At 34.5% G+C, this 26,964-nt stretch overlaps 1 pseudogene; it reads left to right on the top strand.

The window, feature by feature from the left end:
* Window positions 1-22,932: 22,932 nt before the first annotated feature.
* LOC110662351 (uncharacterized) lies at window positions 22,933-26,448 on the top strand (annotated as a pseudogene).
* Window positions 26,449-26,964: the final 516 nt, after the last annotated feature.

Here is a 26,964-nt window from a genome sequence, read left to right as displayed (position 1 = left end):
TGCCTGCCTAGTATCCACCACATATGCTAGGTAGGCTTCACAGCCTTTTCTCATCAGTTTTCTTGCAACTGTGGCTGAGATGACATTGGACAAGAAATTTGTCATTTCCCCCACAACTGTAATCTCATTACCCTTAGGAGTTTTCAATGAGATCCTCTTCAACTTACAATCAATCATTGCCTGATAACATGGCAACCGGTCCATTCCCAAAATCACGTCAAACTCATCGAAAGGCAACTCAATCAGGTCTGCTAAGAATTCATACCGCTGAATCCTTAACAGGCAACCCTTGTACACTTTGTTCACCACTACACTGTGGCCCAATGGATTAGTGACCAGAATGTCTTGGTCACTCTCCCCTACTAATATCCTCCTTTCTACGGGTAGGTTGATGCAGATGTATAAATGAGTGGATCCTGGATCCACCAATGCATGCACAGATGTATTGTAGAGGGTGAACATACCCTTGATGATGTCCGGGGCATCTTGCTCCTCTTGAGCTCTTATGGCATAGGCTCTAGCAGGTGCTCTGCCCTCAAGCCTCTCTGCTGGCTCAAATGCAGGTCTCTGTAATGGTCCCACTGCCTCAGTTTTGCTAGATTTCCTACCCCTTTGTGGTGCAGGAGCAGGTCTATCTACTTATGTTGGAGCAGTTGTAGCAGTTCTGCGTGGACAGTTCCTTAACTGATGCTTTGTTGACCCACACCTTAAGTAGGCACCAGTCACTCTCCAACACTCCCCCTTATGCCACTTTAGGCAATGTGGACATGCAGAAGATGCTGGGGCTGGTCCCCTAAACACCGTCCCTGGAGAGCTGCCCACTGATGGTGTGGATTGGCCTCTCCTAGGTTTAAACTGTGGCCTGGGCCCCTGGGACTGACCTTGACCATGTGGTTGACCTGAACTTTGTGCAGGTGGACCCTTGAACTTCTTCCCAGGCGTAGGAGATGAGCTAGACTGACCTGGGCCCCTCTTCTGCTATCTCTCCCTTCTAGTTTGCTCACTTATTCTAAACTTTTCAACCTTTATTGCAGCTTCCACTAACTTGGTGAAGTCTGTGATTCCCAAGGCAGTGATCATGATTTTTATATTGTCATTTAATCCCTCTTCAAATCTCTTACACCTTTCGGCCTCATTAGGGACTATCTTCCTTCCGTAGTGGCTCAGCCTGACAAATTCCTTTTCATACTCTGCCACTGTCAGTTGTCTCTGCCTCAAATTAATGAAGTCTCTTCTTTTCTCTTCCAGGTATACACTACCCACATATTTCTTCTTGAATTCTAAGAGAAAGAAGTCCCAAGTTATTACTTCTGGCTGTACTTCACTGGACACCGTATCCCACCATTCATATGCATCATCTTGCAATAGAGATACAGCAGCTTCTAGGTTTTGCTCTGGAGTGCAATGGAGTTGTTTTAAAACCCTTCCTGTTCTATTCAACCAATTTTCGGTTGCAACAGAATCATCTTCTCTCTTGCCAAAGAAATCCACTGCTCCAAATTTTCTTAGTCTTTTCAGGTGTGATTTCTACTATGGAGGTGGTGGTGGCGGTGGCATTACCCCAGCCATTTGTCTGAAGAATTTGGCCATTTGCTAGAACATGGCCTGTGGAGGCTGAGCAGGCTCTGTTGGAGCAGGTTCTCCCCTACCCCCAGTCTCATCTGCTGCAGGTGGAGCATGACTCTCCACTTCTTCCTCAACTGCCCTCTAAGATATAAGGTCTATATCCTATTTAACAAAGACAAACAGATCTGCATTAGTGTCACCTCGACTCTTACAAATGCAATGCATGGTATGGACTCGATCTAGGTCCAGAAACGCCTAAACTGTGCTCTGATACCACTAAATGTGACACCCCTTACCCGTCTATAGTATAACCTAGTAAGATATGTCACACAGTGTACTGGAACACCCTATTTTATTTTAATCCTTTTTATCCTTCCTTATTTATTTTTATCATAGCTATGAATTACAATTGGTGAAGTATAATTTATTTAAGTCATTTATGGAAAACAACAATTTATTTAAGGTTCCATAAATTTTATAGAAAATCCGACAGAGTACCGGCTAAAAATGGAGAAAACAGTTCTTCAGAACCTGTGAAAAACACTTCCAAAATTTTCAATCAATCCCAAACTCCATTTCATCAACAAAATCTCAATATTTTTCAGCAACATTTCCATTTCTCAATCATTAATCACATATGATATTCATGTAAAAGTCATAAATAAATATTCACTTTTTTTCATTCATAAACACAATTTCTACTATTTACATTCATACCAAAATACATTACATAAGTTTTAATTACATATGAGAAAATAAAAATTAATTACAAAATACCCAAAATGAAACCTAGTGTCCTACCAATGCACTGACGTCGGTGAGGTGACACGAACACTATACAGAGTTGCAGATGATCTCACCCAGTCTGTGGTCTACTGGGCTCTCTATCAGTCTCTCCAGAACCTACGCGTGGCAAAAAGCAACGTACTAAGCAATAATGCTTAGTGGTGCCAATAATAGAATAAAAAGAAATAACAGAAAATAATTATGCAGTACATGTTCTGATGTCTTATGCAGACCGTTTTTCTATCATTATTTGTAATCTTATTTATTATGTACTTATTATATTCATAATTTCAATAAATTTATCCACTTTCATTTTTGGTTGCCCAAGTAACCTATACTGGATGACTGGACTAGATAAATGGGTAAACTGACATTGGGTATCTAGTACCTCGGGCCGTCAAACCATCGGTCACATATGCATCTCTCGGTGTGCAACAGAACAGCTAATAAGCTGTAATAACATTAGGCTCAAGGCCGAGTATTAACACAATGTCAGAATGGCTAAAAGCCATAAAATCACAGAATGGCATAATGCCATGTGCAGTATTACTAACTGAACCCTATTGGCATGCCAACCTATCCAAACCATTCTTCCTAGATGTACTAGGGCATGTTACACTTTTAAATTGTACAATTCTTGAAATTTAAGTTTAGGTATTACTATTCATTTCATTAGTCAACTAAAATGTTGACTTTTGCATAGACAATAGGTACATTGATTCTAATACTCCCAACATACCATATTTTGCATTCTAAAATTGTTGGTATTGGTTGCCAATACCATTTCTAAGCTTAGTGTTAGTTATTCAAAATTTTTAGATTTCAAGCCTCATATTTACTGTTCCATTAGTCATTTATACAGTAGGAATTTGGCAAAATTGTCTTCATGAAAGTTATTTCTTATTTTGTCTAGTTACATTTCCTTTTTTGAATCACTCCATTTGGAGTTTTGTAGCTCAAGTTATGGCCTAAACACCATAACTGGCCGGATTGGACAGAATCCAAAATTCTGGGCAAAACTGGTTCTGCCAGATTTGGTAACCTAAGTTTGGTTGGCAATTTGACTAGGTTATAATCAGAATTTGGATTTGTATTCTTCATGAAAGTTTTAGGTTTATGTCTCAGCTTTATTCTAGTAAAATTTCAGGTCAATTAGACCTTTCTACACTGAGTTATGACTAAATAAATAGATAATATTCATTTGGTCATTTTGCCCAGGCAGAATGCAAGTCACTTGGATTAGGGCATTTTTTGGTCAACTTGGTTTGATTTTCTGGGCAGAGTTTCTTCACCAAAGTTGTGCCATTATGTGTCTAGTTTTATGTCTAATTGGATTTACACTAATTAAACCTATACAACTACATTTATGGCTGCCCAAACCTGCTGGACTCACAACCAGTCCTGCAGGTCACTAAGGGCAGAATGCCTAAGGTCAACTTGGTTATCCTTACTCACTTCAATTCCTCCTCACACACATTCAAATGGTAACTAATTGACCATTACAACATCATTTTGTGTCCAATTATATCTACTCACCTATTTGAGTTTCAAACCCTAACCCTAACATTCCAAAGTTACATTTTCTTGCACTAAACTCATAAACTAATGTTTTGAGTGATACAATCATATCAAGGGCAGCCCATTCACTCATTTAATCCAAAGAAACCATCAAGACCACAACAAATCCATGGCTACCAAAAATAGGGTAACACCTTAACGTGTTTATCTTCAATGAACTTACACGTATCCTAGCTCTTTGCATTCTAACAAAAATTTAAAGGAAAGTATCAAAGATTTGGACACTAACCTCTAAGGTCAACTTGGTTATCCTTACTCACTTCAATTCCTCCTCACACACATTCAAATGGTAACTAATTGACCATTACAACATCATTTTGTGTCCAATTATATCTACTCACCTATTTGAGTTTCAAACCCTAACCCTAACATTCCAAAGTTACATTTTCTTGCACTAAACTCATAAACTAATGTTTTGAGTGATACAATCATATCAAGGGCAGCCCATTCACTCATTTAATCCAAAGAAACCATCAACACCACAACAAATCCATGGCTGCCAAAAATAGGGTAACACCTTAACGTGTTTATCTTCAATGAACTTACACATATCCTAGCTCTTTGCATTCTAACAAAAATTTAAAGGAAAGTATCAAAGATTTGGACACTAACCTCTTTTGCTAACTATTCCAAGTCTCCAAAACTTCCTTCTTTCTTCTTCTTTTTGCTGGCTAGAGGTTGTTCAAGATACAATATCACTTTTTTGCGAAGTAAGGTAGTGGTTTCAAGGTGATTTGGTGGGTGGTTCCAAGCTTACCTTAAGCTTTCATGGAGTTTGGGTTGGGGAAATGGGTTACGGCTGAAATGTTGAAGAAGAAAGGTGCAGATTTCTTTTCCAATTTTTGGTCTCATTTATCCTCTTTTATTAGTTAATTAAGTGGTTATCTAATGGGGATTGGTGGGTAAGTGTTTAATGACATCATATGATGTCATAATTAGCATTTTCTTTCATTTTCTTTTCTTCTCTTCTCTACTCATTTTCAATTTAATTTTTAGCAATATTTATTCACATTTTATGTCATAATAATTATTTACTTAACTGGACAAGTCGGCCAAAAATCACCTCTGAAGGTGAAATGATCAAAATGCTCTCCGTTTGGCTTAACAGAGTAAAATTGTCTGTACCGACTGAAAAAATTTTCTAAGCATTTTCTTGGCATTCTAATGCCATTGAATCCTCAATGACTCTTCTCTGGAGTACCAAAAATTATTTTATGAATTTTCCTCCGGGTCTAGGGCTCCTTATTGCTAGAACCGCAACTTCCCACTGGGTTACCCATCGATAAGGCACCGGATCATTTAACTTGGTTGTATTTTATTTCTAAAATTTTTCCTAAATTTTTATTATTAATATTTGAGTTAATTATGGTTCCTCACTTTAGTTTAAATATTTTTTCAGACATTCTAGCTGTCCGGACCAACACTGGTCACCGGAACAGTAGAATGTACGGAGTTGCTACAAGGATTGTGTTATACCTTGAGCCAATTTACACGGCCTATGCATCTTAGCATGAGTAACAAAATTTTGGGCAGTAAGTTTCACGGGTCCCCGAACGAAATTACACGGCTCGTGTAACTCAGCAGAAGTGACGAAATTTCAGGCAAAAAATTACACGGCCTAATATGTCGGGACCCATGTAGTGATACACGACCCATGTATCATGTAGTAGATGCGACTCCTAGGGTGCAAAACATGTGAAATGAAGAGTCCAAATGACTCTTTAAATACACCCCAACGCCTAAGAATAAGGGCAGCCTCTCCTCAACCAGCCCCTCCTCAACCACAACCCTCTCAACCAGCCCCACCACAACCCCAGCCACGAGCTGCTCCACAACCCAAAATCTCCATTCCTTGGGGATTCCGTGACGATGCCCACAAGGCCATGTGCACCCGGCTTCACACCCAAAAAATTAGCTCCACAAAATACATGGATTTTGCGCTACTGGAGCAAATCAGGCTGTAAGAAGAGATCAACGATCTCCTCGACAGCATCGGGTGGACAAGGTTTTCCCAACTCTAATTTCCCTCATACTGGGGCACACACTGGAGTTTTTGGGTAGTTTTAAAGCCACCTTATGGCCCACCGATAAGAAAGATAGAGGCAGAATTGAATTTCGCCTCTTTGGTGTCGACTGGGTAATGAATGTAGATGAGTTGAATGCCATCTTTGACTTCAATAGCACCAGCCACTAAGAGATCTCTCGGAACTACATGCTCTACAACAGCATTGACTTTTAGAGTTCCATAGCCTCGAACACGGAGCCTTATAACTCCAGCAAGTTAAAATCCTCGGGTATCACTAGTCTAGCCCTGCGTTACATGCACCGGTTAGCTGCCCACACCATCATGGGCCGTGGTGATAGCCTTGGAGTGGTAAATGCCAATGAGCTCTTTTTCCTATGGTGTATGGTGACTAGACAGCATTGTAGCACCGGCTTCTTTTTCTGCAACCATCTTCACCGCCTCTGTCACCAGCCCACAAGGGCACATTGTGCTTGGTGGCCTCATCACAACCATCACCCTTCACTTTAAATTCGTCCCAAGACATCACAGGCTGCACTCCGTTAGCGAAATATAAAAAATCGATCAAACCATCTACATATCCATAGGGATATGCAAGAAGGTCAGCGAAACATGCTACTTGATCGACGCCGAAGGAAATGTCATCCCTCGAAGAGACGAAGAGCAAGAAGGCCTCGGTAAACCCTCACACGCCCAGGAGGAAGCCCAAGATCCACTCCATCACTAGTCTCCTACTAGAGTGCCTCCATACACACCACCACCCACAGACCCGGTCCTCGCATGCCTACAGCGTATGGAGACCACCATCAACAACAAGATATGAGCAATCGAGGATAGCCTCCAGAAAGCCCACAATAAGCTGGACATGCTAATGGAGAGACTCGATGAAGAGCAACATTGTCGCCATCATCACCATCAGAGACCTTTTAGAGCTAGGACTATAGGATAGGTTCTTTATTGTAAAATCTTACATACCTTAGTCCTAAACTGCAATCATATGTCTTTTTTATTTGCTTTTTGTCCAACCTTTCCATGCTTAATACATAATATGCTTTCTTATTATTTTTGTATGGTTTTCTCTAATTTTACATATTATGTTGACATTGAGAATAATGTCCGATTAGAGTTGGGGGGGTACAAGTGCATTTCATGTCTTGCATATCATTACATTGCTCAATTTCAGCTATATTATTCTTGTGTATCAAAATTCTAGAAAAATATTGAAAAAATTTTAAAAATTTTGAACTTTGAATTATGAAACTTAGAACTATAACCAATTTCTAGTAAGCTAATAATTGGACTCCACGGGATAGAGGAATGAACGTATCTGGATAGGCAAACCTAAAAATGCCTCACAAGCTCTAGAACATATCTCTTGGACCTATCAAGGCGAAATCCTAGCATATGCTTGATGAAGAAATGATTAAGACATTCTTTGTTATATCCTATTTAAGCCTTAGCCACCCTTAGTCACAATATGTCCCTTGCACCCAACTTAAGCTTATATTTTTACCTATATGATTTTCCTTTTTCACCTACAAATGTTTACCTAACCCCTAGCCTAAACACCTACCCTACCCTTTTCAAGAAGCTAAATGCATAAGTACAAAGTATATTAAGTGAAAAAAGGAAAATAGAGAGAGGATGAAGAACTCGAGAAAGAGTGCAAGTGTGAAATTGAAACCAAAGAAAAATATGCCTTCCTAACCTAGCAAAAGTAATGAGTTTGGGGTAGAGGAAAAAAGGGACATAAAAAAAAAGGAAAAATAAAAAAAAAGAGAGAGAAGAAGTCCCAAGATAAGTATCATGAAAGTATGCTTGGCACTATAAAAAAATCAAAAGCCTCTTTTCTCCATACAAAATCAGTAGAATAAACTTAGTATATTTGATATTTTATGCACACATGCTATCTCCATATTTGCATTCCCTAAAAACCTTTCATTGACAACCAAGTCATTATCCCTTTAGCCTTATTACAACCCTTTTAAAGATCTTTTGATCTTTTGAAAAGAATTCTACATTAGAGGAGATAGAGAATCGAGATATGCCTATGGAGTTGAAATTAAATTAAACTCGCTATAATTATCCATAATAGAGGCAAATTTAGAGGAGTAAGTGTTTCTCAAATTTATCCTGATAAAATAAGTTATTTGTAATTTATTAATAGCCTTGCACAGAAGAATAACTAGTCGAAACACCATGAAAGGAGGTGAAATTCCCAACAAGCAGCTATTAGAACCCTTATGCCTTAAAAGAGGGTAAATGGTATGAAGGATTGGAGGAGTTCAATTATGCGCTTATCGAATTGTTGGTTATATCCCTGAGTTTTTCCCTAAAGTGCTTTCTAAAACAAAGTCTTGTTTTGCTTGAGGACAAGCAAAAGTTTGAGTTTAGGGGCATTTGATACACTTGAATTGTATAGATATTTTTAAGCACATTTGTATACTATCTGATAGCATTTAGGTAAGTAATCTCATGCATAGTAGTTGATTTTATTAGTTTTTGTAATTTCTATTGTCAAGCTCTTAATTCTATATTTTCTACATCATTTTCAGGTGTTTGGGTGAAGCCCTAGGGCATAGGAGTCCGAAAGGAAACTTGAAAAGGCCAAAGGATTGTGAAAAGCTACTGATACACCTTACACGGGGCGTGTAAGCAAAGCCACAAACTCGTGTAACCTTCTGCTAGATGAAACCCAGAGAGCCAATGGAGGAACAAAAGTACACGGGTCGTGTAATTGGACCTGTGTAATCTGTAGGGATCCGTTTAAGTCTCTGCCTAATACAAGCTTAAAGAATTTTCTGAGAACAAAAGTACACAGGTCCTGTAACCTGGCCCGTGTAGCCAACGCAGTTCCGCTCCAGGAAGTTACACAGCCGGGGGCCGTGTAGTGACACACGAGCCGTGTATCATGCGGCAGCTAGTTTCCTAACCCGAATTTCAGCTCTTGTTTACACATTCAAAACAGACTCCTAAGGCTTTTTGGACTAAAAATGACCTAACCCTAGAACAGCTATTATAAGTAGAAGTAGAAATATCAAGATAAGGGATCAATCCTTTTACAGAGCTTTTTAGGAGTTTCAGAGGAGTACTCGCTTCTGCATTCTCTTCAGCCGTTTTGAGGAGAAGAATATCAGTATCAAGGATGAATTTTTCAGCCGAAGTTCCACAAAATTAAATCTGCAAACCCTCTTCGGTTCTTTCATTCCATTTCCTTAAACGGAGTTTTATTGTTCTTTACTTCATTTTTATTATGTTTGCTGAACTCACCATGAGTGAGTAACTTTCATATTCTAGAATTACGAGAGTAATGCTTGCAATCATTATTATGGATAAATATTAATTTTATTTATTGAATTTGAGATTTATTCCTTAATTTAATTTCTTGTGATCTTAATGCATGCTATGTGTTGGTACCCACCTAGTATTGATTATAGATATTAATTGAAGGACTGAAAGGTGAATATTAATATTAGAAAATTAAGATTTTAAACCTAGGAAATCGACCTAGATATAGGTTGATTACCTTTGTGGAATTTCAAAATTGATCAAAAACCTTAAAGGGTTTTAATTAATTTGATCGCTGTGAAAATCCGGTTTAAGTTAATTAAAATACACCCTAGGTGCCTTGAGAGAAGACTTAGGATACCTTAGGATTAATTTCCATCAAGGCAAATGATTTTCAATCAAGTAAATAAACAAGATAACATCCATAGTAAGATTCAAGTGTGAAATCTTAATTCCGGAATTATTTCAAAATGGGTTATTTCATTTTAAGTTTATCATTCTAGTATTTAAAATAAACAACTTTCATTCTCTCATTATTCGATAGCCTAAATAGTTAAAATCACTGTGTAGTTTGGTAGTTACTAATTAAATTCATTGTGGGATAATACTCTACTCATTACTCTATTACTTGTTAGCGATCCGTGCACTTGCGGTGGTTGAAAAACCAGCAAACAATGACGGATTGACACCAAAACATTATTAATGTATAGTCGGTGGAAATAAATGGTGCGTAATCAATAAAAAAAAAAAATACTTGATCAATGAAATTTGGTTAATGATATTAATATTATCTTAAAATGTTGAAATCTCAAATTCAAAATTTAATCAAAATCAAATTAAAAAATAAACATAACAAATTAAAATAATTAATAATTTTCAATTAAATATGATGCTAATTAATTAATGTTCAAAATACTCTCTTTATCTATTAGGGATAGTCTGATTAATTTTTCTTCATCTTTAAGATGCAAGAAGTAAGGCACACATCGAGTTCGAGTCCACCCAACTATTTATTCTTAAATTATTCACTTTTATAGTAAAAATATGAGAGGATTATTGCCTCCATTGAATCTGAAAAAAAAAAAAAATTTCCTACTTGTTTTTAGGCAACTTTACTCAACATTGTAAAATTAGTTGCAATTTTACCAATCAAAACATATTGGTTAGAATCTGAATATAATTTTTGTAATTATAGTTTGTTTAAATAGTTTTCGTCACTAAAAGTCCAAAAGTACATACACTCAATAATTAAGTTAGAATTTCTGTTAAAAAAATTAGAATTGGGAGTCAATTATTTTATGAGATAATTAGCAGATTCAGTGACGTGAAATTTTAGTTATGAGAGTCCATTTTAATTATTTGAAAATAAATATATATTTCCTTTTATAAATAAAAATAATAAAGAATTCATTAATAATCTTTTCAAAGAACAATAGAAATTAGAAATACTTATATTTCCTTTTACATTGTGAGGATTGAAATTACAATCTTTTTAAAAATTGATAAAAATTTCTTTTTTCTATGTTGATAAATTTGAATATTAAGTATTTATTTCAATCACCTCAACTTTGATATTAGGAAAAAAATTAAATCATTAGAGAGAAATTTACATAAAACTATATATCTTGATCTCTAAATTTTTTATTAACTCAATTAATTTTATTATTAAGGAAAATTCACCAAATCCAGTAGATATATTACACCAACATTGATTTTTCGTTATTAATTTACCAAGAAATATAAATATTAGATTAAAATGTATGGCTCGGTTGTTCTAGAACATATTTAATAGAATAACAGCTCTAAAAATATGTGACATTAGAAATCCTCATTGATTTTTAATGTAGATTTTTTTTTTTAAAAAAAATTTTTAGCTAAAACTCTAAGCACATTATTTACCTAAAGAGAAATGGATTGGATTTTCTTCTTGGGGAAATTGTTAAACATATTAATAATTAGTGAAATTTTCACTTGTATACTCAATTTTTAAGAATTGATTAAATTGTTTTTATTTTCAAGAAAATATAAAATGTAATCTTTGTATTACATTTTAATCCCTTGCTTACATTGAAGAACTTTTATTGTCTCATTTTTTAGATAAAATAACATTATCTTTGCTTTTCCTAAAAATTAAAAATTAATTTTACCTGAAAATTATTAAAATGTTATTCAAAACAAAATCTTAGAGATTAATAATATAATATTTTAAGTGTATAAGTAAATTGTTATAAAATTAAAAAATTGAGTACTACATTTCTTAAAATAAAAAAAATATAAATGTTAATTTTATTACAAGTAAGGGAGCTTAAAGTAATTTAATTTTATTTTTATTTAAAAGACTATTATATCCCTAATTTTTTTCCATTTCTCCTCATGTGGCTTCTTCCCTCAGCAGCAAAGTATATAAAAATCATATGTCATATATATACCTAATTATTGGTATTATGAATCCAATTAGTAAGTAAAAATCATAATTAAATATTATTTATTATCTAATATTAATTTAATAAATAAATATTTTTTATTCATCAATCATTCTTAATTTAAAATAAAAATATTTAATTCTATTATTTTTAATTTATACTAAAATATATTTTATTAATTTTTAATAAATTAATGAATAAAATAAATTAAATTATATAATAACTCGGAGCATTTATTACTATTTCTCAAGTGTAATGGTTTAGAATGAAATTATTTTATATAATAATATTTTATGGATATAAAGATATAAAATATTTTTTAAAGGATGAAAGCTCATATTTACTCTGAATTTTTATTCATGTCCAAATAAATTCATTTTTAAGTTTTTGTCCTTATTATCTCATAACTAATTACTATTTAATTTCAAATAGACCAATTTTTAAAATAAAAAATTAAAATAATAATTTTTTAAATTAATTTTATATTTTTATAATAATAATAATTTTTAATAAAAATATATTAATATGCAAACAAAACTCTGTAATTTAAAATAATTTAACTATGACTACAGTGCACAAACTGCATAAAACTAAATAAATTTAAAATATCAAATAAAATATTAAAGTTCCGAAAAAGTAAATTAATAAATATGTCGATAGGACCTAAATCACATGAAAAATTAAATGGAATAAAACTCAATTATTATAAATAAACTCATAAAAATTTTCATTAAAACATATAGAAAAATTCAACATATACTAAAAAAATAAAAATTTAGGATAACATTAATTAACACCGCACTTACTAACTTTTTTAAAAAAAAAATAATAAACTCTCTGGATAATGATAATTATAGTCCCTTTAAATTCGAGGTCTGAGATTATTTATTGATATTCTCGATTTAACCCAACCCTATAAGAAGGAATTTACCATCGAGCCCAATATGACACCCATTGAGATGAACCACTAGACAGTTCACCACTAACTCTCACTACACTCTAAATAAAGTCAATATTTAGTTATCATACTAGTTGGAGAGCCGAACCGAGATGGAAAAAGGCTATCTCATCAGGTTAACCACCAAACCACTACACTCGGTGGTGCACTGCACTTACTAACTATGAAAGCTAAACTAAACTAGGTAATAAAGGCCAAATGATGCCAAAAATCTAAATGTTTGCAACTTTTGGCATTTTAATCCAATTCTTTCAATTTTAGATCAATTGTCCAAATTTTTAAAATTAGATGAAATTTTATCCAAATTTGAAATTGGAGGGAGTGTTGCTAAGCTAAGGTGGCATTTTTAACTATATTTATGTGAGTCTTACGTGACACATAAGAAATTAAAAAAGAAAAAAAACATTTAAACAAAGAAAGGGTAATTTTGTAACTTCTATAATCCCTAAATGAAATCTTGCAGCTCACCAGTTGTCTTTTGTAACAATAGCTCTAAAACCATCTCAACTGCATAGCACCTTGACATCACAGCTAAAGACCCACAACACTTTAAGAAGCGACTTCCTCATAAATATTATAATCCTTCTACTTTTTCACTGTTGGTTGAACCACCGAAAGTCCCAAACCTTAACTCCCTTCACAACATGCAGTATAAGCTCCCCTCACCAATGTGCTCACCCACCTCACCAAGACAATTCACCATAAACCCATTTAACGCCCACCTTTCTCTCATCTCCTTACCCACATGGCTTGAACATAGAATCTTCTTTAATCTATACAACCAAAACATTACAATCCCTTAAGTTGGATGAAGTACATTCAAGACTTGGAAAGAAGTACATTCAAGACTTGGAAGGAAGTACAGTTGCTTATAAGTTCAAGAATACTCCTAATTAAACTCTTGTTTCTTACATCACTAAAACGATTAGCAGAAACAAGGTTATATAGGCTGAGCACATGATAAACCACAAAAGTAATAAGAGTCTTGAGTTCCTACCATGAAAGCATTTGATAATGAAAACTTACAAATACCACATCCTAGTCAGCTGGCACATATTTGGAGAGAGTGTACGTACCAAATTGTTTCCTCGTAAACTACTACGGAGTTTAGAGGAAAAAGATGCCCAGATCAAATTCAAGAGAGAATAGCATACCATGCAATAGAAAATATTAGTCTAGGTATCGCACCACTGAGTTTATTTGTACCAGATCTGTTATAACAAGCACGCAAATCTAAGGTACACACACAAATTGCACAATCACACAGTATTAAAAAAAGAAAAAGAATAACACAGAATTTAACATGGCTGAACCGTAAGGTCTAAGTCTATGGGCAAGACAAGAGAAAAAAGTTTCACTATAATGAAAAGAGCAAGATACAATCAATCAAAACTCTCAAATCCTAACCCAGTGTGTTTCTCGAATATCTCACCACTCTACTGCAAAGGGTAGAATATTACAATATTTATATTGGTCCATACTACGAGGGCATTGCCCCTGCACCCCTAAGGAGATCAGTGGTGGGCTTCGAGCCTGGGCCTATTAGCCTGTGTCTTGCACTATCACCACAGATCTCACTTTTTATCCCAATCGAGTCGCAGCGTGAAACTTTGTGTCGGGTCACAATTCGAGCCCATGAAAACATTTCCAAAAAATCAAGCCACAAAAAATAACAATTCTTCCCCTTGGCTTGAATTCTCTCAATCATCAATAAAATAACCACAAAACACTCTATCTTGCCATATGCCCTCGAAAGGAAACTACTGAGCACTACAAATGCCAATCAAGTCTAGGCAATGCCTAAACTTGCTGACTGGGACTCCCTTGGTCATCATATCTGCTGGATTATTATGTGTAGAGACTTTTTGCACAACTACAATCTCCTGAGATATAATGTCCCAAATGAAGTGATATCTGACATCAATGTGCTTAGTTTGCTCATGGTACATCTGATTCTTTATGAGATGTATTGCACTCTGGCTGTCACAAAATACTGTTGTCTTGTTCTGTATCAACCCAAGATCACCCACCAAACCTTATAACCATAAAACTTTCTTTACTGCCTCAACTAAGGCCATATATTCAGCCTCTGTGGTAGACAAAGCAATTGTAGCTTGCAATGTTGCCTTCCAACTAACAGCACTTCCAAAAATAGTAAACAAATAGCCTGTCAAAGATCTCCTATTGTCTAAGTCCCCTACAAAATCTAAATCCACATAGCTAATAATTAAATCACTCATCTTAGCCTAGTCAAATGTCAGACCAACATCTGTAGTACCCTTTAAATACCTCAAAATCCATTTCACTGCCTGCCAATGCTCTTTCTCTGGACACTCCATGTATCTACTCACAACACTAACTGTATATGAAATATCAGGCCAGATGCATACAATAGCATACATAATGCTACCAACAACACTCGAATAGGGAATATTAGACATGTGCTCCATCTCCTCATCTATTTTTAGTGACATGTCTACAAATAACTTGAAATGGGCAGCAAACGGAACAGTCATAGGCCTAGCATTATTCATGTTGAAACGCTTAAGCACTTTCTTAACATAGGCTTGTTGAGACAAGAAAAGCTTCCCAACACTTCTATCCCTGGTAATTTTCATTCCCAATATCTTCTTTGCAGCACCCAAATCCTTTATCTCAAACTCATCACTCAACTGCTTTTTCATAATGTTAATTTATGACATGTTTTTTAGTAACAATAAGCATGTCATCCACATACAATAGCAAATAAACAAAGGAATCATCTGAAAGTTTCTTATAATACACACAACTATCATATGAACTACGATTAAAGCTATTACAAATCATGAATGTATCAAATCTTTTGTACCACTGCCTAGGAGACTGTTTCAGACCATATAAAGATTTCTTAAGTAAGCAAACACGGTTTTCCATACCTGGAATGACATATCCCTCAGGCTGACTCATATAAATTTGCTCCTCCAACTCACCATGCAAAAATGATGTCTTCACATCTAGTTGCTCAAGCTCTAGATCATGAAGAGCAACCATAGCAAGTAAGACTCTGATAGAACTGTGCTTCACAATTAGAGAAAATGCTTCATTAAAGTCAATTCCCTCCCTCTGAGTAAAGCCTTTTGCTACCAACCGTACCTTATATCGAGGTGCTTCAACCCCTAGAGTGCCTTCCTTTTTCTTGAACACCCATTTGCAACCTACCACTTTTGTCCCTTAGGCAATGTTACAAGCTCCCAAGTTTGATTCTTGTGAAGAGATTTAATTTCTTCACTCATAGCACTGACCCACTGATCTGCATCTGAACAAGAAATAGCTTCTCTATAATTGTTGGGTTCATGCATGTCAATTATTTCAGTAACTGATAAGGCAAACACAACTAGATCTGCATATGCATATCTCTGCGGTGGTCTAATCTATCTTCTCTCTCTACCAGTTGTAATGCTATATGGTTCCTGTTGCTGTTGCTCAGGTGCATCCTCTTGTTAATCAGGATTTTGCACCTTATCCTCTGAATCACTGGACTGAACTGTTGAAGTATCAATATCAAGCTCTACCTATTCTCTGACACCATGATCTGATTCTGCTATTGATTTCTCCCTCTAACTATCAAATGAAGCAGACTTATTAAATGTCACATCCCTGCTGATAATTAATCCTAGAGACTTTGGATCATTGCACCACAACCTGTAGCATTTCACCCATATGCATACCCTAGAAATATGCATTTTCTTGCCCTCGGCTCAAGCTTACCATCTCTCAAATGAGCATAAACAGGACAACCAAATACTCTCAGCTGAGAGTAATCAGCAGGTGAATTGGACCAGATCTCAAAAGGAGTTTTGCACTTAATAGTTGTAGATGGAGATCTATTAACCAACAAACAGGCTATATTAATTGCTTCAGCCCAGAAATCCTTTCTCAATCCTGAATGTGAGAGCATGCTTTGTGCTTTGTCACAAAGCATTCTGTTCATGCATTCTACAATACCATTTTATTGTGGTGTCCTTGTACAAGTGCGATGTCTCACTATATCTTCATTACTGCAAAATGCATCGAACTCATGATTGTAAAACTCTAACCCATTATCAGTTCTAAGACGCTTCACCTTCTTTTCTGTCTACTTCTCAATCGTCGTCTTCCACTTTACAAAGGTTGAAAATATCTCATCTTTTATTTTCAGAAAATACATCACACCATCCGAGAGTAATCATCAATCAAAGTCAAGAAGTACCTAGCACCGATCTTGGAAGGGATTCTATTAGGACCCCATAGATCTGAGTAGATATAATCTACCGTTCCTCTAGCCTTGCGCACTGCCTTTTTGCCAAACTTCACCCTGGTCTGTTTGCCAAACACACAGTGTTCACAAAAGTCCATAGATTCTGTTTTCTACCCGTTCAACAAATCCCGCTTGCTTAACATAGATAATCCTCTTTCACTTATATGACCAAGATGCATACGCCACAATTGAGTCTAATTCTGATTATTGCTTCCGAATGCTATTGTAGCTTCCCCTGAAACTGTATTGCCCTGAAGAAAATACAATCCTGAAACTAAATTGCTCTTCATGAGTACCATAGAGTCCTTACACACTTTGAGAACTCCATTCTCTGCAAGGTATCTAAATCCATGAGAGTCAAGTGTCCCAAGAGAAATCAGGTTCCTCTTTAGTCTTAGAACAGGCCAACACTCTATAGTTCTGACAACGCCATCAAACATCCTCAATCTGATGTTACCAATTCCTTCAACAGATAATGCACGATCATTGCCCAGAAACACCTTGCCACTTATCTGTTTATAAGTGACAAACCAATTTCTGTGTGGACACATGTTAAAAGTAGCACCAGTATTAAGAATCTAGAAATTTTGTCTGTGATCTAAACTCACAAATAAAATTTCTCCAGCACTGTCATCACCATCAGAATCAATAAAACTATCAACCACATTCGCAGAACTTTCTAGTTGCTTTCCCTTTTTATTTTTCAACTTGGGACAGTCTCTCCTGTAGTGACCTTGCTCTCCGCACTCAAAACAGTTGGCCTTTTTCATTCTTGACTTAGATCTGGCCTTATATTTCTTCTTACTAGAAGAACCCTCCCTTGAATGTGTTTTTCCCCTGCTCACCAAACCTTACCCCTCAAATCTTTCTCTATTATCTGAAAATTTCTTTTTAAACTCATTCGATTTTAGAGAATTACTAATATCGTCTAGTGAAATACTCTCTTTCCCATACAATAGAGTATCAACAAAAGTTTCATAGGAGGGTGGCAAAGAACATAACACAATAAGGGCCTAATCCTCACTATCAATCTCAATATCAATATTCTTCAGATCCATAATGATTGAATTGAATTCATCTAGATGTTCTTTAATGGGCATACCTTTACTCATTCTCAGATTGTAAAATCTTTTCTTCAGATACAGGCGGTTAGTCAGCGATTTTGTAGTGTATAACTCCTTTAATTTCTTCTATACTACAGATGTTAAGCTTTCATCAGCAATCTCGCGTAGGACATTATCAGTTACGCTCATGAAAATAGCACTCAAGGCTCTCTCCTTTAGATTAACGTTCTCCGCCTCTTTCATACCTTCTGAAAAGTTATCCTCGATTGCCTTCCATAGACCTTATAGGATTAAGGAAGATTTAATTTTAATCTTCCACAGACTAAAACTCGATCCACCATCAAACTTCTCCACCTCATACTTCGTTGAAGACAACGCCATCTATAAACCCTAGGTTTTGCGCACAAAGCTCTGATACTAGTTTGTTATAACAAGCACGTAAATCTAAGGTACACACACAAATCGCTCAATCACATAATATTGAAAAGAGAAGAAGAATAACACAAGATTTAACATGGTTCAACCGTAAAGTCTACATCCACGAGCAAGACAAGAGAAAAAAGTTCCACTATGATAAAAAGAGCAAGATACAATCAATCAAAACTCTCAAACCCTAACCCCAGTGTGTTTCCCATGTAACACCTCTCACCCGTCTACAGTGTAGCCGAGCAAGGCGTGCTACATTCAGTGCTGGAGTACCTTATACTGTCTTGTCGTGTACAATGTTAATTTAATTATCTATTCAATTATATTATTTTACGTGTAGAAATTTTTTTTTTATCACATCTTATTTTTGTGGAGACCCAGACAGAGTCTTGTCTGTTTCATTAGTGCATAGCGGGTTCTATGATTTACCTATTCAAATCCCATATTCATATTATCTTCCATAAATTATGTCATGTCATTATAATACTCATAACCATTCCAAATAAATAAAGTACTTCATTACATTCATATAAAATTAAGTACAATATTTACAATTTATATACAATCCAAAAATTTAATTACATATCTTAAAATAATTTACACCATGTACTTATATACAATGATCAAAATGCAACATCTAAGATATACATTAGTCCTATAAAAAATGATTGCTGAGGTGACAATCTACCCAGTAGCAGATCTGATGAAGTCCAGACTAAGCTCTACTGCTGCTGCTGAGGGTCTCCTGTACCTCGCGATGGAAAAACCAACACGCTAAGCATAACGCTTAGTGGTGCATAAAATAAAGGAAAAATATCTAAGTAATTAAAATAATTATTCTATGGATAACAGTATAATAAAATATAAATATTATGAAATTTCAGTCTTTTACATGTTTATAAAACTTTGGAAGCAATTAAGTTAATTAGGATCTTTTCTATACATGTATATTATATTCGGTCGTCTCATGTATTTATTTAAGTATGAGATTTATTATTCATATATGTGCCCAAGTAACCTATGACAGACCATAGAGACTAGATATAAGGGAGTATACTAGTTAGACATTCGTATGTCTTCCCAGTATACAACGGGCATATCAGGCACAAAGTCAGCGGGCAGGCATAAACCAGTAATAATAATAGGCACTATGGCTAATGGACAGGCATAAAGCTAGTAGAATAATCATCTTAGATATATGTTGTCTGTCAATGATCATTCCTATGGGCAGTACTGCAATCTGTAGTCCCTAATTGGTATACCAATCGATCCAAGCTATATAAATTAGTCTAGGTGTACTCTAGGCAAATAATATTATTTAATACTCATAGTTTCATTGATTCATGTCATTTTCACGTTTAGCAAGGTATTGTAATTTATTTTATCTCATATGCCAAATCATATTAGGAACCTTTCTCAATGTCCAGATTTAGTATTTTAGATTCACCTAGCAATTTGGCCAAAATGTAGCCCTTATTTGGCTACACTTCCTTCATGGAAGTTGTTCCTCTATGTCTTGTCTTTGTTTTCCCTTTTGAATTATGTCATTTAAAGATTTAGACCTCAAGTTACAGTCAAATAACCATAACTGGTTCATTTCCTATTTCTTGTTCCTTAAATAGGCAGATTTTAGAGTTACAATTTACCTAATTAATTGAATATGTTAAAGCCAAAATTAGGCCTTGTGTTTTCTATAGGAATTGTTACCCTATGTCTTATAGTCACTCAGAAATTTAAATTACAATTTTTCAAGTTTTGTAAAATTAATTATGACCAAATCACTGGCCTAGACTCAATTACCCTGTGTCTTCAGGGTCCAAGTTCAGGTTAGTAGCTTTGACTCAACTTTTAAGGTCCTTATGTTCATGATTTGAGGACAATGTGGAGCCCTATTTCTTAGGGTTCCAGATCAGTATGGCTCATTCCAATTAGAGTTTCCTAGTGGAAGATATACTATAAAAACTATTATGGGGTCAAGTGTAATTTGGTCAAACTCCAAATTTTGATGTGTTAACTTCTTCTTACCATTTGACCTAGTTCGTTTGGGTTATGGGTTTTGGTCAAAAGACCAATATTATAGATCTATGTCTTATAAAAATTTTTCCATTGGTTTCATTGCATTTGAATTTTTATAGTCCAAGTTATGGCCATTTTTCCAAAACTGGTCAGGTGAGCTTTAGTCCAGAATTTCTGGACAGTGTTGTTCTGGATAATTTTATTGACCTAATTGTACTAGCAATTTGATTTAGTTAGAGATATTTATGGGTTATGTATTCTCCATAAAAGTTGTAGTCCTGTGTCTAAACTTTCCAGTGCCACAAAAATCAAGTCATTTAGACCTGTCTAGAGGAAGTTATGACCTATTCATTTGGTCATTTTCCTGGGTTTAGTGTATGGATATCCGGATTGGAACAGTAAATTGGTCAACTTATGGACAGAATTTGGGCATAGTTTCTTCATGAAAAGTGGGGTATTGTGAGTCTAGTATCACCTCCAATTGGCCTCATACCAATTGGAGTCATACAATTTCAGTTATAGCTCAAACAAGGCACTAGACTCATAGGTCCGAATTTCCTACAAAGAACATGCACTCCCTATATTTATTCCTCCTTACTCCCAAACTAAAATTTGGCATATATAGCACTTCAAATGATCAATAATTCATCTCAACATGCTCAATTTCAAGCCATAATGCAAAAGTACCAAATTAGGTCAAAACCCTAACTCAATATTCCCAACACCATACAACTAATTGCAATTTCACTTCCAATGTATATATACTTATCAATCAACATCACTAAGCTAATTTATATCAATTAAGAACATCAATTTCCTCTTTACATTATATCTGCCAAAAATTTAGTTCCTCATATACTTGTTATTTTCTTCCATTTTCATGTCATAGTAACTTGTTTCAACATGTTTACAACACTTAAAGAAGAGAGATAGGGTGATTATTGCACTAACCTCTTGTAGTTCAATTCTTTACTCATATAAACCTTAGAATTTCTTCACTTTATGATAATTAAAAGCTTCCTCTTAGTATGGGGGTAAATTTTGGTGACGGTAAATTAGGATTTTATTGTGGAATTTGAGAACAACAATGGAGGAAGACACTTTCGGAGGTGTGCCAGCCATGGGAGAAAAAATGAGGAAGATGACATTTTTTTTATTAATTTGGTTTGATTTTATATATCCCTTATCCCTTCATAAGTGCTTGTTAATTTCCTATTTGCTATCACTTTTTATGATGTTATTATGACATCATATATATGCAATATATATATTATTTCTTTTCTTTTCTTTTCTCATTTTTTCATTATATAATTCATGTTTTAATTTATTTTTAATATTTTACTCTCTCTCATTTTGACTGACATTTAGGTTAAAATTCAACTCTTGGGGTTGAAAAGACCAAAATACCCTTCATTATATTTATCGGGTTATTTTTATCTGTACCGATTAATAAATTTTCTTAAATTTTCTTTGACATTTTTTAATATCATTTATACCTCAATAAACCTTTAATAGGGTCCTAAAAATTATTTCCTCTGGGTTCCTCGCTGGTATGGGGTCAGCAACTGTCTCTGCAGTCGCTTCTCAGTGAGGTCACCCATCTCTGTGATCCCGGCTCGTTTAACTCATTTGCAATTCATTTTTTTTTATTTTTCTTTTATTTTTCTTAGTTTTCATTCAGTCAATTTATGTCTTCTCACTCTAGTTTATATGTAGTTCTAGACATTCTGACCGTCCGAACAGACGTTAGTCATCGGAACAGTAAAATGCACGAACTACCTAAAGTGAGAGCGTTACATCCCGAATATCTCACAACTCTACCACAAAGGGTAGAATATTACAATATTTATATTGGTCCATACCGCAGGGGCATTGCCCCCACACCCCCAAGGAGATCAGTGGTGGGCTTCGAGCCCGAGCCTATCGGCCCATGCCCTGCGCTACCACCACAGATCTCACTTTTTATCTCAATAGGGTAGCAGCGCGAAACTTTGTGTCGAGTCACAATTCAGGCGCATGAAAAACGTATCTAAAATTTCAAACCACAAAAAATAACAAGATCTTAGCAACGGTGATTAAAAAATACTAATTTCAGATGTAGTGCATTTAATAAAAAAAAAAAGGAAAAAATTGAGGAAGTTAAATAGAATCTTACAAAACTTTCAAGTTTGGAATCGGAGACAGAATGGATGGAATTGGCCCAAATAATTGATTATTCTTTAGAATTCTAGTCTTATATGTACTTCAACCAAAATAGTCACAGATACTTGCCCCTGTTTCTACTCTGTTTTTCCCAATTCCTCAATAATTATCATCCATGAAAATGGTAGACAATATCTAGAGCCCTTAATCTGGTCTAATGAGCATGAACCTGTTTATTCCTCTGGTGTCCCTGTCATCAACCTTTCCTCTGCCATTGACATTAGCCACTTTATAATCACTATCACCTACTTGCTTTGGCTTGTTCCTGTCATCCAGTTGTGGCATAAGGAGGTAGAGGAGAGAAAAGAGAGAATTGGGTTTGGGAAATGAATGAACAGAGATATGTTGGTGGGCTTAGTGTAGAGAAGAGTAGATTTGGAGGAGGTGGTTTAGGTGAGCGGTGTAAGAGATTTGTTTAGCCATCACAAGGGTTGCTTACTCTAAAGAAAGTATGAGGTCAGTCAATGGGTCTGGTGATGGCACTTCTGATGCTAAGCTGTTCATTTTCTATGGTCTTGGGTGTGAGAAAGCTAAGGAAGAAACAACAATGAAAGGGTGTCTTAGGAAGATAATCAACAAGATTAAATTTAGGGTTTAGAGATTTTAAAAGTTACAAAATTACCCTTTTTTTATTTCTTATGTATCATGCGGGTCCCACTCAAATGTATTTAAAAATTCCTTTTGTCATGCCACCTCAGTTTAGCCACACTTCCCTAAGTTTAATTTCAAATTTAAATAAAATTCACTTAATTTTGAAAATTTGGACAATTGATTCGAAATTGAAAGAGCTGAATAAAACATTAAAAATCACAAAGATTTTATTTTTTGGCGTCATTCGGTAGGTAATAAATTACATATGTCATCTTTAATAATGTTTATTTGTTTGTTTGGGCTTAGAAAAAAAAATTTGCAGAGACTTTTTCAAAAAACCTTTTGTAACACTAATCCATGAATTGATTTGTGGTGGCAATGGTGGAATGTTAGTGGAATAACGTGGTAGTGGTAGCCGCATCAAGCTACAAATGATGGTGGTGGTGGTGGTGGTGGTAGTGGTCTTGATGGCTTTAGTAAGAACAAAATTGTAGTGATCATGGTCATGTTAGGCATAGCCAGGGACGGAGAGAGTAGGGAGCCAAAGGGGCCACTAGGTCCCCCTGAAATTTTTAAAAATTTTGAGGGCAAATTGGTAATTTTCCATTTAACCCTAAAAACCTTTTGTAAACAGCATCACCACTCCTCTTTTCTCCATTCTCCTCCCTCTACTACCAACAAAAGAATTTCCTCTTTGCAATTTCTCTCTTCACCTCCACTCTACTCCTTTCTTCAATTTTACTCCACAATTTCTTGGATCATTTGCCTTTACCTAGCTCTATACGTAAGTTCTAACTTCTAAACCCATTTTAACTTTATAATTTTTATTTTTATTTGTTTAATTTTTGTTTTTTTTTCTTGTATAAAATCTATTTAACTAGATTCTTATTGTTTGATTTTCTGCCATAGAATAATATATAGCATATCTGAAAATTGATTTGATTTTTTTTATTATAATTATTGTTAATTTTTCTTTCTATTGGTTAATTATTATTTGACAATTCTAGTTGGTCAATTTCCATTTTTCCAAGCTTAAACTCTTGACTTATTGTGAGATATGGTTTGATTTTAATAGTACATAAATTTTTCTTCTTTTTTTGATTGATTTGATTTGAAAATTTTTGTTAGGTTAATGAATGTAGAAAAACTTTATTTTAATATGAATTTAAAATTAATATCATATGATTTTTTTGGAGGATATATCATCTGAAATTTGAAATCTATTTCAAATGAGCTATTCATGAATCTAACTAATTTTATAACAAATTAACTTTCATCCAAACAATTTGAGATTAAAATTAAATCCAAATCTCTTATTTGAAATTATTGTATCCAAATATTGCACAATAGATAAATTGTATGAAGCTGATTTTTGATATGAATGGAATCAATCATGCTATAATGTTTTAAAATTTGCAGTCCATTTGCACAGATTTTCTTTTCCTTCACCAAGAAAAATATAAAATTATTTAATTTTCTGCATAGATTATCTGTTTGATTTGCTGCTAATAATTGTTTGATTTGGTTTTTTTTTAATAATAAAAATTACTCATTGTATTTATTAAAATTGTTATATCTTTTCTATATAAATCTTTTAAATATTTTATTTGATAAAATTTATTTCATAATTGCATTGATATTGTTATCTCAATTTTATATAAATATTGACGATTTTTCAATTTTTATAGATATGGAGAAATTTTTAAAAGAAAATCAAACACTGCAGAATCATCATCATCAATCAATCAACCTATTCAACCAACACCACCTAAGCAGGTGCTTGTTGAGCAAGTTGAGGTCAAAATAGAAAACATTCCTTCTCATCCAGGACTGCGACCTAACATAATGAGCTATCCACCTGATATTAGAAATCAGGTACGTAGAGCTTACTTACTTGAAGGTCCATATCAACCATGCCATCATAAATTTCCTCAAAAGGTAGATGGAACTCGAAAACGGAGATTTATTGCATCTTGGTTTGATGAATTCAGTAGTTAGTTGGAATATAATATTGAAAAAGATGTTGCATATTGTTTATATTGTTATCTTTTTGCAACTGAGCGTAGTGAAAGAGGTTATGATGCTTTTGTATCTGAAGGTTTTACTAATTGGCGAAAGAAAGAAAGATTGAGAGAACATATAGGAGACCATAATAGTGATCATAGTAAACATCGATTAGCTTGTGAAGATTTGATGAATCAAGCTCAACACATTGAAGTTTCTTTTTCAAAACAATCAAAACAGTCAAAAATTGAGTATCGTTGCAGGTTAAATGCATCCATTATATGTCTTCGTTATCTCTTGATGCAAGGATTGGCTTTTTAAGGGAATGATGAGTCTAAAAATTCATTAAATCAAGGAAATTTTCTTAAATTATTAAAAGTTCTAGTTTCATGCAATGAAGAAATTAATAATATTGTGTTGAAGAATGCTCTTGACAATCTCAGACTCACATCTCCTGATATTCAAAAAGATATCATTAATGCAGCTGCAACTGAGACAACAAAGGCTATCATTATAGATTTGGGAGATGATTTGTTCTCTATTTAGTTGATGAATATCGAGATGTATCAGTTAAAGAGCAAATGGGAGTTGTCATAAGATATATCAATGGATTTGGATGTGTCATTGAAAGATTTACTGGTCATGTGCATGTCCATAATACAAGTGCAGTATCTCTTAAAAAATGTATTGAGTCTTTGCTCTCTACTTATGGCTTGAGTATATCTAGTTTGAGAGGTCAAGGCTATGATGGAGCTAGTAATATGCGAGGTGAATTTAATAGCCTTAAAAGTTTGATTTTGAAGGACAATTCTAGTGCTCATTATATCCATTGTTTTGCTCATCAACTCCCACTCACACTTGTTGCTGTTGCTAAAAAGAATTCAAGTATAGGTTCTTTTTTCAATAGTATTACTCGTTTGGTCAATGTTATTGGAGGTTCTTATAAACGCAGGGATATGCTTCGAGAAAAGCAACTAGAGAAAGTGTTTGAAGGAATTGCAAAAGGTGAAATAAAAACTGAACAAGGTCTAAATCAAGAAATGGCATTGAAGAGACTAGGAGATACTTGTTGGAGTTCTCATTATGGTACGCTTATTAATTTGATACATTTATTTCCTTTTGTCATTGATGTTCTTGAGTATATTGGAGAAAATGATAGTGATGATCCATAAAGGGCTGAAGCAATTGATTTGCTAGATATTATGAATCGATTTGAATTTATCTTTGTGTTGCATCTTATGAAAAAGATTTTGGGAATCACACATGGGTTATCACAAGTTTTACAGAGGAGGGATCAAAATATTGCAAATGCTATGAATCTAGTTAAAGTCTTAAAATGTCATTTGTAAGTGATAAGAGAAAATGGTTGGGAAGCTTTGTTACTTGAGGTATTGGAATTTTGTGGTAAATACGATATAAGTGTATTAGATATGGAGGATGTCTATGTAGCTAGAGGGAGATCAAGACGTAAAAGTGAAAAAATGATAAATCTTCATCACTATCGTGTTGAGTTATTTTATTCTGTAATTGATATGCAGTTTCAAGAAATTAATAATCGATTTGATGAAGTGAATACAAATTTTCTTTTATTCATGGCATGTCTCGATCCTAAGGACTCATTTTCTGCATTCGATATGAGCAAATTGATTCAACTCCCAAAATTTTATCCATGTGAATTTTCTTAGTTGCTCTAATTGAACTTGAATCTCAACTTGAGAACTTTGTCTTTGATATGCGTATGGGTAAGAAATTTTCTGAAGTTA

The sequence above is a fragment of the Hevea brasiliensis genome, chromosome 1 (genome assembly GCF_030052815.1).
Source record: "Hevea brasiliensis isolate MT/VB/25A 57/8 chromosome 1, ASM3005281v1, whole genome shotgun sequence".
Taxonomy (NCBI): Eukaryota; Viridiplantae; Streptophyta; class Magnoliopsida; order Malpighiales; family Euphorbiaceae; genus Hevea; species Hevea brasiliensis.
Note: the sequence above shows the minus strand (reverse complement) of the source record. Positions and strands in the feature narration are given on the sequence as shown.